Source organism: Trachymyrmex septentrionalis, unplaced genomic scaffold (genome assembly GCF_001594115.1).
Source record: "Trachymyrmex septentrionalis isolate Tsep2-gDNA-1 unplaced genomic scaffold, Tsep1.0 scaffold2, whole genome shotgun sequence".
In the NCBI taxonomy this organism is placed as follows: domain Eukaryota; kingdom Metazoa; phylum Arthropoda; class Insecta; order Hymenoptera; family Formicidae; genus Trachymyrmex; species Trachymyrmex septentrionalis.
This window is the reverse complement of record NW_017305179.1, coordinates 1,312,652-1,332,451: the sequence shown is the minus strand read 5'-3', so window position 1 is coordinate 1,332,451 and position 19,800 is coordinate 1,312,652. Positions and strand designations below refer to the sequence as shown.

Sequence of the window (19,800 nt, the reverse complement as noted above, 5' to 3'; positions counted from 1 at the left end):
ACACACACACACACACACACACACACACACACACACACACACACACACACACACACACACACACACACACACACACACACACACTCACTGCAAATCTATGTGTTTTATGAAGTGTTTTAAAATAAAACGTTAGAACGTTTTATTGAATCAAATAAATATATGGAAATAAAACAGAATAGCTGTTTAATACATCAGTTTAAAACACTTTATTGTAAAATGTTTAATGCGTCCCAGATAAATAATACATTTACTTACGTTTTCAAGCATAACACACAAAATATTAAAAAAGTTAAAGTAAAGCGCTTATAAAAAGAAAAAAGTGTTTAAGGTAAAAAACACTTACAAAAAATCTTATATATTTTAAAGATTATGTTATACAGGTAAACTTATACGTTATTCTTAGGATAAATATTAACTGAAAATGAATACAAAAACACAATATATATATTTAACAATTATCATAACTTATAGCTATTTTTATGGTCATCGCGTACCCTATAATATTGTACATTATAGTTATATTCTATTTTGAAAAGTATAAGTTTTATTAAGATTTAAATCTATCCAAGAAATTCACATCGTTCATAATTAATTAATGGAATAAACCTTGTATTTCTAATTTTAAAAAAGTAAAATTTTAATTTTAACTTAAAAAAAATTGAGACTGGACTTTCCGACTTTCGAGACACGCAAAAATATTAAAATTAAAATTTTTGTACAAAAAAATGTTAATTTTCTGCATGTCCCCAGGAAGTCCATCATAAGTTTTTAAAATTAACATTTTATTTTTAATAATGTATTAATGCGTTTAAAATGCTTGAATATTTAAAACGCTTTAAATGCTTTAAATTCCCGTTAAAGTAATACATATAAAGTGTTTTTGAAAAAGCGCTTTATGTGTTTTTAGACATAAAACGCTTCTAAACAATTAAAAAGTGACTACAAGGGTTTAAACATTTTAAATGTTTTAAAATAAAACACTTAAATTTGCGGTGAATTGGCTCTTAATTTTTCTTTATTCTAATATAATATAATTATTTTCTTTGAATACAAATTTCTCAAAATGTCTTATTCAATTACGTTCCTGTAGTCCATAAAGATAAAATTTTAAAAAAACGCCACGCAAAAAAATCAATGTTACATTAATACCTACAAGATGCATTACTTTGCAAACTTTATAAGATGACAAAATTTATTTAAAATGTTTTCTAAAATAAAATTATAAAATTTTACAAGATTTATCCATAAAATGCAACAACTTATTACGAGTTTCATAAAGGAGTAGAGCTTTTGACAAACATGAATAAATGGTCGTGATAAATTTTCTAACGTGCGTTTCTATCGCGAATTCACACCAATCATGTAACTCCTTGAGAGAAATCTAATTTACAAAGCACAAAGGTTTCTGTTAAATTCGAATTCTATCATTTCGAGTTTTGTACTAATAATTTCCTATAATACGTTGGTATTTTTATCCATAATTTCTACCATCCATCGCGTAATAATGCGCGGGCGATCGTGTGAGCTCCAGAATGAATTGTTCGGTAATCTACATAATGGCGGACAATGTTGCCAAGTAAGTGGAACGTCCAGGGATTAACGTGGCCGTCGGAACGTCAGCCTGAAATTTATAGCCGCCATTTTGCCGGCTGTTAATGTCTGGGATAAGTATGCGCGTGTCCACCGTAAACCATCAAAAGTTGCGAGAAAACGAGACACCCTCGCCATACTGCCCAGAGCACATACAATATAATATACGCTTCTCGTTTACATCACTCGACTTTAGTACGACCATTTAACGAAAAGACAACATCAGTTATTAAATGCCCTGAGTAATATTAATAACATGTACTCTCTAAAACTCTTGAAATGAATCTTATTCTGAAGAATAAAATCTCTTTCTTAAAGTCGGAAAATTGAGCCACTCTTCCAAGATTTATAGAGTGAAATTCTATTCCCCAAAGAATTTAACGAGTAAAAAAAAAAAGAATAAAATAAATGCTAACAAATTGGATATAAATAAATTAAACACGCGCATAATTTAAAAACGCGCTTCTTACAATTCTTAAATCTTCAAAGACTTGATAATTCTCTATCTATACGTATATAAAATATAGTATAACTCTAATGATATCTACTTGGAATATTTTATTTCCTAAGCTATCATACTTGGAAAATTTCAATTAAGATTTGCTTTTATTATATATTTCTAGCAGAGACGCACAAGTAATCACTATTTTCTTATCAGAATCAACTTCGTCAACATATTTTTCTTCTCTTATCAAGCTTATGTAAAACTCCATTTTTAAATCCCGGAAAAAGAAAGATAAAGGCGTTATCTGCAAACAGTCTGCATTTCCAATACTTAGCACTTCAGACATTTTTCAATATTCAGCGCGCGACAAGAAAGCCATGAATTCTCGCTGAGATACTATCGCGAAATCGCCAGCTTCAAAAATTGAAATGAATCCCAAATGAGCGAGCGTTCCCCGGGGCTCCAGGTAGCCCGTCGATAAATTCGTCGGGACCCGGGGCTTGCTTGGTGTTCGCATTATTTCGCAGGTCACGATCGACCGCAGCGCGAGTGCTGACCCGTCGTCGTCTTTCGGTAACGATCCGCGCCGACCTAACCGGTCAGCCCCGCCGCGCGAGTTTCGTGCCAAGCACGTCGCACAGTCGGCCGGGGGCTCGTCTAGCTAGACAATTTGTTACTTCCTTATCACTCGACACGACTCTCGCTCCCGCTCTTTCTCCTCCGCTGGCCGCGCTACACGTGCCACTACAGAGAACGCACACGCGAGTGTGCTGCACTGCTGCGATCCTACTACGGCCGTTCGATCATTCCGAGATCAACGGCAGGAGGTGGACAATTTGTTAACCGCGCGCACGTAAACTGGGGAAACTGCACGGATGGGAAAATTGGGACCCAATGCATCATATATACTTGTAGAACACGTATATAAATTTTCATGCGAGAAGCTTGTAAAAAGAAAGACGGGAGAGAAGGAGGATATATCGTTCATTTTTTTTTTATTTTTTTTTTTAATCAAAACAGTAATAATCGATACTTTTCATATTAACAATGCTTTACTAGCTAAATATTAGTTAATAATAATCAATGAAATATCTTTTAGCGTGATGCATCTTTTATTCTCGTTATTATCGCGGATTGTTTATCAGATACCTATGTATCATTGTATGCACTTAATGTAAGCTCTTTGTTTATTCCTTGTTTACAACACGAATTCGATCCCGGATACTAGATCTTCTCCACGCTGCTTTGCTATCGGATACGTCAATGCTCGGCAGCATCCCACGATCACGCTTTATCAGTAGTGAGTGGTAAAAGCACGGTGTTTCCTTCCGGTTACAAACAACGTTATCACAGAAATATTATACAGTAGAGAAAGTTTTTGTTAATTTCTACAATTTACTAAAATATTTGGCGACTCGAACTCTCGATGTTATTGAATTCATTTCTAATGTAAACACGGAATAAGCAAAGAACTTGGAATGTATTATACAATGATAGGTATATTCTGATATCGCTGATAAATAGTTCACGTTACACTAAAAAATGTTTCGTTAATATTCCGATCTGATATACTAGAAACAAGATCGCATTCACACTTGGTTAAAAAAATAAAAAGTAAAAAACGATGCTATTTCTTATACATTTTAGAAAAAAAAAAAACTCGCAATGCTGATTTTATATCAATTTTAAAGTTGCAAGTAATTCTAACAGAGAGATACTCATAATTATGTGTAAGGATGGCTTATATATTAACGTATCGCTGAGATTATCAAGAATATTAATCGTATTTAACCTACAGAATTTCCTTCTCGTTAATTTACGTCGAGTGATCACATTTATATGACTGACTTTAAGAGATCATTAATTTTTCGTCTACTATACATGACGCACTAACTAAAAAACCTAAATCTAATTTAGTCTAATTTCAGTCTAATTTTAATTATGGCATAAATAAAAAATATAAAAATAATTAAATTATAATACAGATATTTACATAAAAACGTTATAATGTTTTTACGTAAATGTCTGCGACTTACATTGAAAATGACCCGATCGATGTCGAAACGCCTGTAAATTGTTTTGTTTATTGTTATTAATTTGTACATTAAAAATTCGTGCTCGTATAATCCTTCTATTTTATAATATAGAAATAATTTAATGATACATATAGATAAACTCGGGTAAGGTAATCGTATGAAAAATGGTCATAGGTTTTCAGAAATTTTAGAATAACTGCAAAAATGCTCTATTTAACAATTATTGGAGAAATTACAGCCTATGACCATCTTTTCTGTACGGCCATCAAAATATTCGAGTTTATCCTAACTGTTGTAGTAATAATAAAATATATATTTTTTAATAATGTAAAATCCTTCGCTTACTAATATTATCGATTATTCTGTCTCAGTACTGTAATGACTATTATATTATAATTAATTTATATTTCTGATTATTTCTTATTACACATATCTAACCATATACAATTTTATGCGATGTTTCTAATAAATGTGTACAATTGTGTCAAAAAATAAATGTCTAATTCTACTTTCCGCTCCTTTTTGTTCTTTCTGTCAACTCGAGTGTCTCGTTCCTACGATTTAACGTAGGAATCGTTTTCCGGAGTGCCAAGAGTATGTCCATTCAGGCGTACCGTGAGTTACGTAACCGGCTTGCTCGACCGGCGAATGCACCATGAGAAAGATTACGGCTGATAAACGCGTTGCATTCGCGAGGTCGGTTGACCACTCTCATGAATGGATATTTATATTGCCGATCGGCCATTTGCTGCCGTCGAGCTAAGCACCCAACTACACGCGAGGCACATAATTAAGTAACGCCTGCGGTGCGATCATTGATCGCCATCGAACGGAACTGCGATCGTCGAGCACGTCGTGGTGAAAATGTGCCGGAAGATGCTACATGAAATTTTCTAGCAATTCCATAACGTCCTATATTTTTTTACTACTATCAATGAGGAAAAAAAACGACGCTCACAAACTCGATTTTTTTTTCGATAACATAGTTCTGTAAATAAAAAAATTTTTATTCTATATTTTCGACTTACTTTTTCCGTGAGAAATCATCCACTTCCCGATTGCACCACAATTTTCAAAACACCCTGTATATATTATAAAAAATATAGAATTATATATTATTTTGTATATACTCTATAATGTGACTCTTAAGATTTTTATTTTCTACGTATTTTAGCACAATCTCCTCCCCTTTGCCGTTAAAATGGAATGGAATATTCAAATTATTTAAATTACTACGACGCGGAATTATTACGGCTTACGACCGCATAGAGTTAATATCAGTAATAGGTATGGATTTTATAAAGGACATAAACCACACTATCCATGCTTTATTAATACCGGAGTTAATTTCCAAAACCTTTGTCATATACATATACACGCGCACCAGTTTTATTCCAACGATCACACATACACGCGCACGTTTTATTCCGAAAATCCATACACCCGTATACGTGCATACACACGCGATTTCACCGCCGGATGCAAGATTGAAGTGCGCCGAATGATAACTTCCCAACGTAGAGCACGTACTTAATTAACGAAATTGTCAAGAAACGAGATTGAAGATCGGTGTTAGCGGCGTAATTAATTAATACGCACGACACAGATCCTTTAATGAGGTTGGGCCTATCGATTATTCCATCATAGTTTGTCGCTAGCGATTACTGATAACGTGTATCTATTTATTTTTCGAGAAAATATAGCATGAGTAAATTACCGATACATATCGCCAGGCTGATCAACTCGTCGCAAGTTTCACGCAAATTTAAACTGCATAAAGAGCTTATCATCAGAGAGAATACGAATGAATAGTCTATTGAACTTTTAAGTATCCGTATGATGAACATTGCACATCATATGTTAATAGCATCATGTGTTTGTCGATTACTTATCTCTTACAGTTAGGGAAAAAGGTGAAAATTTTCAAGTACTCAAAACAGAACTTAAACAGAAAGGATACTTTGCGGAGCTAGTCTTTCATATATTCTTTATGTGTATAAAAAGAGAAGAAAATAATAAAAAAAGAAAAGGTAAAAATATATAAAAATAAAAAGAACAAATAATATTGAATCTCAAATTGTATGCAATTGTATCAGAATATCACGACAGGATGAAGGCAACTCGTCGGTTTCCATTCAACATTCTCTCCATTAAATAATTTGACATTTGCTATAATTTATGATATTTGCGACGGGTTGTGCCTATATACAGACTTAGGCTTCTGCGAAAATCAATACCTCTGTGAAGTTATTGACCCGAGTAAGATAACAACTTGCTATCTTACTCGGATTAATACACCGTCATGTTAATTACATGATAATTTCGCATTTACTCTTTCGGTAAAAGATCCGAAAATGATATGAATATTTTTAAAGTATGTTTTTCCGTAATCAGCAAATTCAAGATGAACGTGTAGATATTCCCAGTTCAGCTCCGTGCATCAAATATTAATGAAATAACTTGGACTAAAATATAGTTATATTCTGTATAAAAATTCAATAACCATCTTGTTGCGTAAATATATTACGTAGCTAAATAAGTACTGTTGTTGTAAAAAAGTAATCTCAAACGCAAATGGGAATCCTGTTAAGTCACGCTTATCCGCAGAACACAAACCGAATAGGGCATTAAATTATGTAAGCGTAGTGACGCACGTCGTGAAAGCGCCAAACCGAAAGCTGAGCGAAGGGAAACATTATTAAATTTGCAACACCCCCTCTCAACATCATAAGCTGCGAATTGGCTGATAATACAAAAATATACAATACGTCCTAATGATTTCATAACACAGATATCACGCAATCAGATATCAACAAAAACACCTGAGAAAAAATTCAATGCCTATCATCGTCGTTCACGCGGATTCAATTTCTGTGTTATTTCCATTCACAATCAACCGCTGACCATCCAAGGATCGTACAAGGTCGCATGGCGGAAATTGCTCGAAGGCCGGAAACGGCCTCGGGATTCGATATAGAAACCCAAATTTCGCGCGTAGGTGAACGCAAAATCCGACGCATTCAAAAACATAGCACAGGGGCCACCCACGCGCTCGATTCAATTAGGGTACAAAGGGCGACAGTTTGCGTGTTGAATTTTAGTTTTGAAAGCGAGCGAACTGTGAGCAAACGAAACGGACAATAAAATATTTTTGACAAATAAAATGACTTCGAGGGGAAAAAAGAATGGCCTCGCGCTATGCATTCTGCGGACGTTCTGTCCGGCGAAACTAATTTCGCGTCCTCCGACGCGAACAATTGCCGAGGAAGCGGCTCGTCGGTTTATCGACTGTCATATACTTCAACGTCGAACAGTCGATACACTGCGGCGGTGATGGGTACTTCACGATGCGACTCGAATATTGACTGCAGACATTTTCTGACGATCCTTTACATAGCATTCCATATATGGCGCAATGTCAAATTCGTGTCGCATAACAAAAGCCGTCATCAGTCGCTTTGTATGGTGCATTATTTTCAGTGCTTCGTCCGATTCTAAACAAATTCAAGTATCTTCACATATTTAAGTGCACCGTTTCAGTGGAATTAAATGGCCGCTCCGAATCGGAATGAAAAGTGAAGTGATATTTGCCATTAATTCGAAATAGCTTTGATTTTATTAAAAAATATATTTTTAATAAATATTTATACTTTCCACATTGAAAGGTGTATTTTGAAATTTTATATCCAAATATGCAATCTTGCCACTGCACTGCTTGCCTTCGCGACATTGTAATATGTTTTGTGTGTCAATCAGTACTTTTATATATGTAGAAGTCAGAAATGTAATTTATTTTCAAATGGAGAATATTAAATGCAAGTGAAAAAAAGTTAATATTTGATTTTTCTAACAAATAAATATTGAAAAATTTTCCCACAAGAACATTTCCATCGTAAAAAATTTAGTCTTTAAAATAGCGTAAATTTAACGTTGCGCGGGATTTTGTTACGATAAAAATTATCAGAAATATTTGCATTCAATATCCATTTAACAAAATTATGTTAAAAGTAAAATGCATAAACAGTCATTAAAAAATTGTACGTTATAAATATGAAGCTGATATAATTATAGTAGTAGTATAGATATATAATTATAGTATGTAGTCAAAATCATAATATAATGTATTAAATATTAAACAGCTATGATTAGATAATGTGGTGATAAATTGTGACAATAATCACAATTAATTAATTAAATTAATAATTAGAATTAGCTGTGTGTACAATGCGATAAGACTAATATTTATTTTAGCTACAGAACAACAAGCATTGTTGACTGATAAAATTCAAGTTGATATTCGGCCAGTCATGATCAGATAATTTTCAGTAGTTAGTCAGTGAAAAAAAACCGTTTATACGCATCAAAGTCAAAATCGCTTTGGCTCGCTGTAACTTGGAAAGAAACTTTAAGTACAATACCACGATATGCACATCCATCAAAATCCAGATTTTCTCTCGTTTGATGAATCACCTGATTGATATTGATTAAGCATCGGCCTGTGTCCATAGCAAACGATAAGGCGGCATCGAATCATGTTTAATTCGGAAATTATATTAATAATTACACGAGTACGAAATACATTAGCCAAAAAAAAATATTGCCGATACTTATTACCTAATGTGTGATTTATGGCAGATAATTATGGTGCTTAGTTGATTTATGTCGGTTGCTTTAAAACAAGATTATATGGGATTACCATGATAATCAATCTCTCACGAAAGATGAATTCATGAATAATTAAATGTGTTTAAGTTGTGGTACAATTTCGGAAACTTTTTTTTGTATATATTCATAATGTATTTGAACTCTTCTCTAAATTACTCAAAATTAAAAACACACGAAAAATATATTAGGTTATTCTTAATTTCAAAAGTTCCCCTGACGAGAGGAAATTTCTTTCGTAAAGCGTTGATTTCATGTCAATTAATAAATTGCGATATGTTGCAATAAAATAAAAAAATATATATATTATAAAATATTTTATAAATACAGGCAATTTGTGAACATATAAAATTAATGTAACTGATGTATCAAATATCTTTAATTATTCTTTCATTGGCCCATCGACATTTTGATGGCACTCTCGATTTCGATATGTTCGATCTGCAGCTGCGCGATAAGAAAGGGTTAATAAAACTGCCTCTGAATGTGTGCCAAGCTTGGCACTTGGACACGTCCAGCTCGAAGATGGCGGACAGCGAATTTCCGGCCGAGCGGTCGAGCAGACCGCAAAATGTCGATTGGTTGCGTCGCGTAGAGTCCCATCAGAATTTCATTACGCGCATAAACCCCACGGTCAATTTCAAGCCATGCCTCTGGTACACCTCAAATGGCAGCACGAATACATTGCACACCTCGAACGTTACGTTCGAGGTAATACCGATGCGTATCGAAGCGTCAATATTAATATTCAGACGTGATACCCAATTTTCATCTTCTCTCGCTAAGTGACAGTAATGTATTGAAATATAAATTGTTATATTAAATTAATATATAGCAAAATGTTACAAATTATGCTACAAGAGAGAACATGTTGTAATTATAATTTAGTAAAAAGTATATCGCAAACAATAATATAGAATAATGTTAACGTAAAATTGAAAAGTTTAGTAAATTTTATATTTAAAAACGATTTTAATTTTCCGTTTCTGGAGGCCCTTGAAGTCTTATTCGTCAGATACTATTTAAATTGTAATAAAGCATCCGGTATAGCATTCGCAATCTCAACGGACAGAAAAAATTAATGTTCGAAATGAAGTACACCCATGAGGCAATTACATTTCTGATGCACTGTTAAATTTTCATATTATCTGTGGATTATACGATCGACTTTTATGTTGTTTGTAAAGTATAAACGTGCGATATGTGTGTGAGTGTGTGAGTGAAATAAAACAGAAATCGCGGTAAAAAAGATCATTTATGAAACCATGTACGCGATACTCGTTTGCAATCAGATCGTTTTGATTCTCTGATGCTAAAAGTACGTCAAAGTGTCAAAGTGGTTTAGTAATATGTTCGATATGGTAAAATCAATGATTCATCATTTGACGTTTCCTGCAAATATCAAACGACGTGAATGCATTAACACGCACAATTACGAATAGATAAACACGTCACGTTTTACCGTCAAATGTGTTTCCATGCTATTCCAGCTGGATTGAGTGGTTCCAAAATACTATACCACCGATTTCTCTTGTTTAGCCACACCATAAAATTAATATAGCAATTCATTGCAAAATGAAAAAAGTAGAAAGTAAATCATATGCGATATTTTATCACGTATTTTATTGTAGTGCGCAGTTGGAATATTAGTTTGAATTTATAAGAAAAATCTATAAAAGAGAACTATATTAAAATTATATTCTATTCTATGTTAAAAAATTATATTAAAAATTACTATGCATGTACAACATATAAATAATGTGTCATGATCGTCGATGTTTTATGAATTCATTACGCCCAATCTTTCTTTTGAGCTAAAGCGCTAATTAAACATGTATAATTAAAAGTTTACATTTTGAAAAATGTTAAATTGTATAAAAAAAATAAATATAAATCACATTTGTCATTTAGTTTATATTTACAGCTTTCGATCTCAACATAAGAAAAAATTCGAAATCTTTTAAGTAATAGTGTATACAATAGAAATAAAATACTTTTCTGCCAAGAGGAAACAATGTTTAAAACATATGTGTTAATAATTCCTGAGTCCCTTGCCTATAAAATTTGTTTTAAATTACAATGTAAAATTGCTATCGCTTTAATCTTTAAATCTCTTTCTTCCTGAAGATACAAATTATTCGCGGCTAAAAGTATTATTTACAAGAAACATTCTCGTGCACTCTTCCTATGCGAAGCTATTTTGATATCGAATAATGCTGTAAGTTAGAATCCATCAAAGCTTCCTCTCAACAAGAGTCTTCGTTCAGCCAAGTAAAGACTTACTCTTTATGTAATCAGGTTACCACAGTCAAAGATGCATCGACTATTACCGTAAAACAAAACTAAGTTTGGCTACCGTCTAGCTCCTCATTGCACTTATTCAACCGAAATGCTGTAGTAATTAACCATTAAAAAGTTTTGCAAATGCTGAGAGAGAGAACTAAAACGAAAACTGGTCTCTACTTTTTGACAGGAAAGCGCCAGAAGAGAAGTTGCAATCGGATGTTCTCGGTAATTAAACCGATTAAATGTGGCAGAAATTTAAAACCAAATTAAAAAGATCTCAATGAAGGAAATGAAAAACAGTTCAATATTGTCAAACTCTAGGTATCTGATAAAATGTGTATAATATGTATGAAGGAAAAAATGATTTTCTTCAACTGGAAATTTTTACCTTCCTTATAAAAATATTTTGGATTCGAAGAGAGAGAGAGAGAGAGAGAGAGAGAGAGAGAGAGAGAGAGAGAGAGAACGTTTGAATTAATTTCTCATGTTAATAACTACCTTTCCACATCAATGAACCGTAATTCTATCTATCCCGTGGAATAGTATAATGATAACTGCTAAATGTGCTATTTAGATGTAATACATTTCAAAGGTAATGAAGACGATGTTACTGCAACTATTACATGGTACACTGCGCAATGCTCGCATGGGATTAGCATATTTACCAGAATCTACCAAATATATGTATATACTGAATATATCCTATTTCTACCATTAGGCAGAAATAGGAAATGCTGGATTACTGGTTTACCGTCGCCGAAGGTGGTTGTGTTTCACTCTCGAGTTTCTAATTTCTAATTACTTCTACGGATAAACGGAGACGCGGGTATTTACTCGCGACGCGCGCCGATTGCGTGATCAGTCCGTGTTCAAATCCGCAATCGAGACTGGCGGATGATACGTGCCAATTATCTCAAGTGACCAATAAATTCGGTGTGCCACCCACACTCTGGACACATACGATCCAGCTCGTGGCTGATCGAACGGCCGGCTGAGCTGGCTGCATTGCCTACGATAGCGCAGCTCCGAGGTAACATTGTTTATCGTCCTAACGGCGCGAAGTTAGATTAGTTCGGTATTAACGACACCGAACGCGCAGCCAGTCGCGAGGGAATTGTATCCTCTCGCGACGATTCCCCGGGTAACGATTCAATGTACCCGGCTCTCTGCCATATATAAACGGCTGTATTAACGGCGCATCGAATGGATGCTCCCACCATCGCTTCCGGTTTTTCCCTCCAGAGTATTATCCACTTGAGCCCCCGCAATCCCTCTCCGAAGCTTGATCGACTAATGGATGAAGATGATGGGAAACTGGATGCAAGAAGTAAATTCAATTTACAATATCGCGATAACTCCGGGGACTAATTTTTTAATCCCCAAGTTAAAATATCCCCTTTGTTGCTTCATCATGTAAAAACGGCATAAAAATAACTGGCTTTTCCTTTAAACGCTACATAGCTACACGGTTTACTAATTATTTCCGTGGATACCTCGTTAAACGCTAATGTAATAAATTTTGTGAATGTTGCAGTTCACTTCATTAGGGCGAGAAGCTACCTGATGCTGAGTCGCTTCTGAATCTCTTCGATAACTGGCTTCCTTTCGATATCTCGACGAGAAAGATAATTGGGAATATTGAACTTAAAACGCCACGGCAATCGCGGTAATATTCAATATTAATAACTAAATCTATCGTATACATGGGTTCACATTCAGTGGACGCAAACGTTCTATTAAATCGGTAGCACGTATGATACGGAAGCAGAATAGAAAATAATAATTCGTCTAGGTCGCGCTGTGTACGTGGCATGCATCTGATGCATCTGATGCCCCCCTCGGTCCCCAATCCGAAGATGATAATTCGATTATAATTAAATGCTGACTCTTTTCGTAATCGCTCGCTCGCGCAGGACATCGGAAATAGCGACGAGCATGATAGTTACGGTTACGAGAGTTACCGTATATGTCACGCGATCAATTCAGCTCGCAAACAATTCCTGACGCCGCTGTACAATTTCATTTGGCCAACGTGTTTTACACCTATTACCGTTTACAACCCCTCCGACTGTCGCGTGTGATTGTTGCTTGCTCACCGTCAATGATTCACATAACGTAAAGAGGCAATTGAAAAATGTCAAATAATAATAGTAATAAAGGAAATCGCCGCGAGCAAATACAAAGGGGAAATTTACAAATCTATATTTTCTTTGAACTACAATAGTAGAACAAATAAATAATGAATTAACATGTGCACATAAAAATTAAGATACAGTACAATGTCCGATTAGATAAATTTAAAATAAATAATCAACAAACGGCTTAATGCAGAGATAATCAACATTCGTGAATGTCTTTAACAGGAGAGAAATTCTTGGATCACAGTTTCTCGATGAGACTTCGGAGCACGATGCAGCTAAAACATGTTAGTAAATCAGAGCATCAGAGCGAGGCCCCTAATTACTGTGAGGATTAAGCGCGACGCTACGATCTGTCTATTTCAAGTCAAGTAAGAAATTTACAACGTTAGTACTCGCACAAATTCCCACAAATCTCATAATTAAAGCCACTTGGCAGATTGCCGTGCTTCGAGCATTCATAAGTCTCGCAATTTACAAGATCGAGTTGGAGCAAAACAAACAATCTTGTATCACACCCGAGATCTAAATTACATCTCAGTTTGGAAACGCAGCGAGTCATCTTTGAAAAGAACAACAGGTGATTTTACACGTCTTTAATATGATACTTAAACAACAACGCATTCGCTAAAATTAATAATGGATCATCCTTTGCTTATTAAAATTGATTAACGTCTATATCTGTCGGCTACTTTTTTTCACATTCTTTGCTGAAAATATCTACTCGCTGCCGCCTTTATTTTTTATTATTTCGATTAATTACTAATGTCAACTAGCAAACTGCAATCGTACACGATTCTACATATTTACTTAACTCAAACGCGTTTCCAAAGTCTAACAAACTTCTCTTCACTGACATTCTGTATATCAAATTTACGCATTAAACGCTAATATACTAGAAGCTCAGGAAACTCTAGCGTCGACAAGTTTTGCAATGCTCTCGGCGCATCCAGTATGAAAATCGTCCCTCCGCGGACTCCGCGAGAACGTGAGTGAACTACCAAGATCCCGAAGAAAGACCGGAGAATCTAGCGAGCAAAGATTTTGTAGGATCGCATCGCCTGTACTTATTGCCTGTACAGCGCAATTGTGAGACCCAAGAGAGACTTTACGAATTACACCCAATATCTCGTTTCGGAATGTCCAAACCATTTGTTAAGCCAACGTGAAGATATCTCACTCCCGTGAGAAGGCCATCTAATATCCCCATTCCGTCCCCGTTTCGTTCATTCGTGAAACGTGTCCGTTTATTTCTCTTTAGATTTTCACTCGCAATATACTGAATCCGTTCGTGTTCAATTAACAAATATATAAACGCATAGAACATGCAATTCTCTGTATACAAAATATCAAAATATTTTTTCGTTAGAACTGTATTGAAAAAAAAATTTAAATAAATCATTTGTTTGAATAGCGCCAACTAAACGTTTATTAAATACGAAGATATATTTATTTGATACAAGAACCATTTATTTGATTTAACTGCCATTTCGTATTATTAAGTACATATTTATACTTACTGTAAGTAAATGTCTTTAGTCGGCACTCAAATTCAAATAAATATTTATAAAAATTTTCTACATTTGTTCTCAATGTAGAAATAAAACAAGGATCTTTTAAAGATATTTGGTTTCAGCGCATCAAAGTGTTATTATTGCATTTATTGATACAAAGTGCATTGCTGTAAAGTAACTTTACCAAGTTTCGCACCTGCATTCAGAAAAAAAGATTCGGTCATCTTTTTATAAATAATGCATATGTGCGTGGAAAAAAACAATTTTTTTTTTATTGTTCATGCATATTCGTCATTCAGTTTGGGCCCTCTAATTTTGTTATTGTCAAATACGCAGATTCGTTGAATATTGTGTTCCATGACAACGGAGATCGAGTGAATCTACGGAAGGCGCAAAATCCGATTCCATTCTATAAATCTGCAACGCGATCCTAAATTTGTCCGCAACGTCGTTCCGCTCGGCTCGCATTTGGCTCACGATCGCTCTGCGGATCCAGTGACAAATCGATCATATTAGGCTGCACCATCGTCGACAAACAATGAGCGATCGGGCGTTAATGCCACGATTTGCAGTCGCGCGAAGACACCGCCTGCACTCGGTGGAATATCAAGTAGGCTACTGTCTGCATACAGTTTGACGCAGTCTCTTTAAAACTCGCCCTTTACCTTTATACTAGCCGCTGTCCGTGACTTCAATTTTTCCGCCACAGTACGCCTTTTACATAAAAGCTATCAAATTATATTTAAAAAATTGAAGTCCCTTCAAAAACGTGTCGAAACATTCGAGTTAATAGTTTTCGAAAATATTCGAGTTAATAGTTTTTCAAAAGTATTTTTTAACATTTCGAGATATTATTGTTTTCTATACGTTTCTTAATAAATAAATCGCTAAAGTGTATAAAAATTTTTTAATTAATACAGTTTGATTATAAATTTTCGTGGTAAAATTTGATAAAATCGTAGATTTCCACTGATATTGGTTTCAATACCAGGCCTTCTCTGACTATCTATGGAAATAATTTAAACTCGACAGAGCGAATTCATATAACATCTGCCACACACAGACGGAATATCGTCAACAGCATCGGCTTAATGAATTCCTTGCACAGACGATAATCGCGGCAATTAGATAAACGCATGCACGATCAGACTTCAAGCAAAAGGATCGTCGTCGGTGGTCCCGTCGCGGTCGCGCTTACAAATCCTCCTTAGATCCTTAGCGGAAAGCTCGTTATGCCGGACATTACTCATTGGTCGACGACGACGACGACGACGACGACGAATGCTGTTAAAAGACGTGAGCCACCAACATCGAACCACGTGATGAACCGTAAGCCGACGTTGTCACGTTCTTACCTCGAGAAAATAAAGAAAAATCGCCGGCGACTGGGACCGCAATTCCGAGGACATAAATCGCAAATGTATTAATCTCTAATGTGGCACGTAACTGAAAAAGTTAAACTTCAGTTTCTTCGATACTTTCGAACGTCGACTTTACGGTAGAAACAAATCACGATAATTAAAAGTTGATTTTATACCAATCACGTTGCCAGCAAAAACATAAAGTTGTTCTAAACTACGCAACTAGCCGGAAAAAAATTAAAAATCTCAGAATATATTTTAGTCTGTTGTCTTTAATTACAGTTATACATTTTTTTTCAATTAGTGATACTATCTTATTGCTTCTTCTTTTGTTGCTGATATTGACAACAATATGCATTTGTTGTAGGTAAATCAATTCTTTTAAATATTCTATCTTTTATATTTAGACGTTCAATGTAAAGTTCATAAGAGAGGAAGTTATTTTCATTAAACTGGACGATATTGTCGACGGCAAAATGAGGAAACAACGCTTTATATTTGCTTCCACCTGCTGATCGGGATTATTAGCAGAGAGGTAATTAAGTTTGTAAAAGAGAAAACGCGAGAAAAATCAGCACAACCTTTGTGTAAAAAGTTTCTTGAATTCACATAGCTTGCATAACCGCGTAATAAAGCATCAAGCATAATAAGTAGTAAACGATTAAATTTAATATTCAAAAACGTCGAGATTCCTTTAATTTGATAAATGATCAGTATCTCGTATCAGTATCTAAAGAATCTCATGGAACGCATAAAAAAAGTATGTACGTTTAATTAAACAAAAATCTGTCGAAATAGTGTATATACTTTTTCGGCACAATATTTTTTAAATCAGCGTTACGCTTAAAACAGCCGGTTTTTAATCCAATCTATGTGATGGCCTTTCAATTGAAGAGTGACTTGTGACCATTTCAAATTCAATTTAATTAAAACTTTTTCGCACAAAATTTACACGACTCGAATCCCATGCGAATCGCAAACGTTAAACACGCGGGAGCATGATCGACGAAATTATATCGTATCGGTTAGAAACGGTATTCAACGATCATTCGCATTACCGACAACGCGAACGATACGAGCGAAGACTCTTGATGTATTTCCCACACTGCCTTAATCACACTTATTTGCTTATGAACGACGTAGTATGCGTTTCTCATTTGCATGTACGCATCAACACACAGCATGAATTACCTTGACGATTGCTTAACGTCGCATTTAGCATAAACACGTTACTGCATTGCCATACGCGTGAAACAATATTATACGCACGTGGTCTCTAAATTAGACGAATTTTGAAAAAATTTAAATACGGTATATAAAACCAGAATCAATAATAATAGCCGCAGTAAGTACAAAAAGTATTGGTACGGGGGAAATTTTTATAAAAAGGCTTTATCTATTAAAAATATTAATTAACAATTTTATACATACAATGAGAACATTATAAACGAATAAATTCCTAAATAAATAAGAAATTCGCGTGATCTTAGAAATTAAATTTCTCCACTGCACGAATACTTTTTGTGCTAATAAAACCTTTCATTTTCACTTATTTTTCAGATAACATATATTATAATTATTACATATCTTTTCAGTTAAAATAACTTTAAGAAATACACATGTAATTTCTTTTATTTTTTGTTACTAAATTGCTAGTTAATGTTTATTTTTTTAAATAAAGTTTCTTTTTTAAGACCTCTCTGTACAAATACTTTTTGCACTCGCTGTAATAAAAAAAAAACATTATGGAAAATCTCAACACGCAGTAGCAAGGTGATAACTAACAATCATCACCTGTTTTGAATAAAATTACGAGTAAGATCAAATCTGATTGAAGTGTTGCATGATGATAGAACTTTAGACCTGATTGTCGGAACTTAATAAATATTACAACATCTAATCTTTTTATATGATATTGTTTTACCATCTTTTTGACTAGCGATTATTGCTTAATTAATTAATTTTTTATATTTCCTTATTTCTCATTCTTTACTTGACGTACTGATGATGGTCAAATCTTGACCGAAAAGTCTACGTTTTTATTATATATGATAATTTTAAATATATGACTTTCGTTTAAACGCGTCTATCGTTGTGATGACTGTATGCTCCCTTTATATTTGTATTATTTATATTTGTATTTTTGAGCCACCTTCAAACATTTTAAAATCTGATCTTTTTAATTCTGAGAAAACGCGAGAATTTGCAATTGTATCGAATTTTGTGCCTGAAATTATTGTTGCTACGATACTGCGAGTTTTGTTTTACAATTCTACGAAGAACAAAACGCAAAATTTTATATTCTCCAGGGCATTTACCTGTATGTTGCGTATATACGATGTTACTCCGTTGCACTCAATCGCTTTACGCAACACTCACTCGTGAAAACGCGATTAAATACGATCGCGGGGCACTTTACACGGCATTCCCGACGTTAAACGTGACATGCAACTCCATAGAATATACGACGATCGTACGAGAAATATACACGAAATATATTGTTAACTAAAACTATATTTCTACATTTTAGTTTCAGTTATTTGATCCGACGATTCGTGTGCTGCGCTTCGAAGAAGAGAGGAACGAATTATTATACGCATGAATTAAAAAGTTCAAGTCACGCGTTGTGCAAATTCAAGCAACGCTACCGAAAGTAACGTGATCCATCGTGATGAAATAATATATTCTACGATTCTCGTCCCTCATCCTCTTTCGTCTTAATGACTGATTAGATTGTCGCGCGAGTATCAGCTTCGATAATCAGCCTGTCATCTCGAGATACGGAGCCTTACGTTGTCGATCGCGAAAGCTCATCAATCGCGTGCTGATAATTAAACGTTCATTGCAATAATCGTAACGACAGATCGCGCATGACGTATCCCAACACTTGTCACGCTCGTGTTCCGAAGAGTAATGCGACCTACGCAATACGCCTCGCGCCGTTGTGTACCTCCTCGAGTCACGCCGCGCGGATAACAAAGCAATGTAAACATAACGACCGAGTGTCCGACGTTACGTTTAGACAGAATACCGTTTCCACGTAATATTTCACCGTATCCCTGCAATATAACGTACGGCAAATATTTTTTCGTTTCGCGATATACGCGCATCCTGAGGCGGAATAATAATAAACTATCTCTGCCGTGCAAAATAAAGATAAACTTTGTTCTTGAAATATTTAAATTTAAAAAATATATTCTTTTTATTTCGCGGAATAAATTAATTACTCGAGCTGTGGAAATTAATAATAAACGACTGATAGATGTGAAACGCGTAAATAGAATTAAATATTAATTTATATATTAACAAGCATAAGTACGTCAACTTCATTTTTAATCGCCTGTGACTCGGAAACTCGTGACCTCGATGTTTTCACGTTGAAATTTACGGCTCCAATTAATCTTCAGAATAACGCGATTGAAGTACGTTGCTCGTGGCATGTATGAATCTTTCAGCAAATATATTTTATTTTAAGCACATTAGTAAATTGGTCAAGGCGAGATGATTTATTCTCAGTGAACTTTACGTTTATACCGAAGATATTATAAAAATGATTTTCTTACTTCCGTGATATGAAACTCTCACGAGCGATCGATTTCGCTACCTGCTCCTTGTCCAATACTGGAAAACAATTTGGCGATAGAAGAGTAGCAGCATATAAAATCTCATAAGTTTCCAGGAGATTGCAATTGTCCAATTTAGTTGCATCAATCGGATAAAACCGATACGCTACGCATATACAGTCACATACACGATACACATGCGTAT

The 19,800-nt window shown here is 34.7% G+C and overlaps 1 protein-coding gene across 2 annotated transcripts in view; it reads right to left on the bottom strand.

Moving 5' to 3' along the window:
• Positions 1-19,800, bottom strand: part of LOC108747510 — a 143,032-nt gene that overhangs the window by 76,473 nt on the left and 46,759 nt on the right. The window contains exon 1 of one of the 2 annotated variants that reach the window (XM_018485053.1): positions 18,351-18,423. The exons of the other annotated variant lie outside the window; for it this stretch is intronic. The gene's annotated coding sequence lies outside the window, so the exon portion shown is untranslated. Of the gene's footprint in view, positions 1-18,350; positions 18,424-19,800 lie in introns of those variants that run through there. 2 annotated transcript variants of the gene reach the window in all.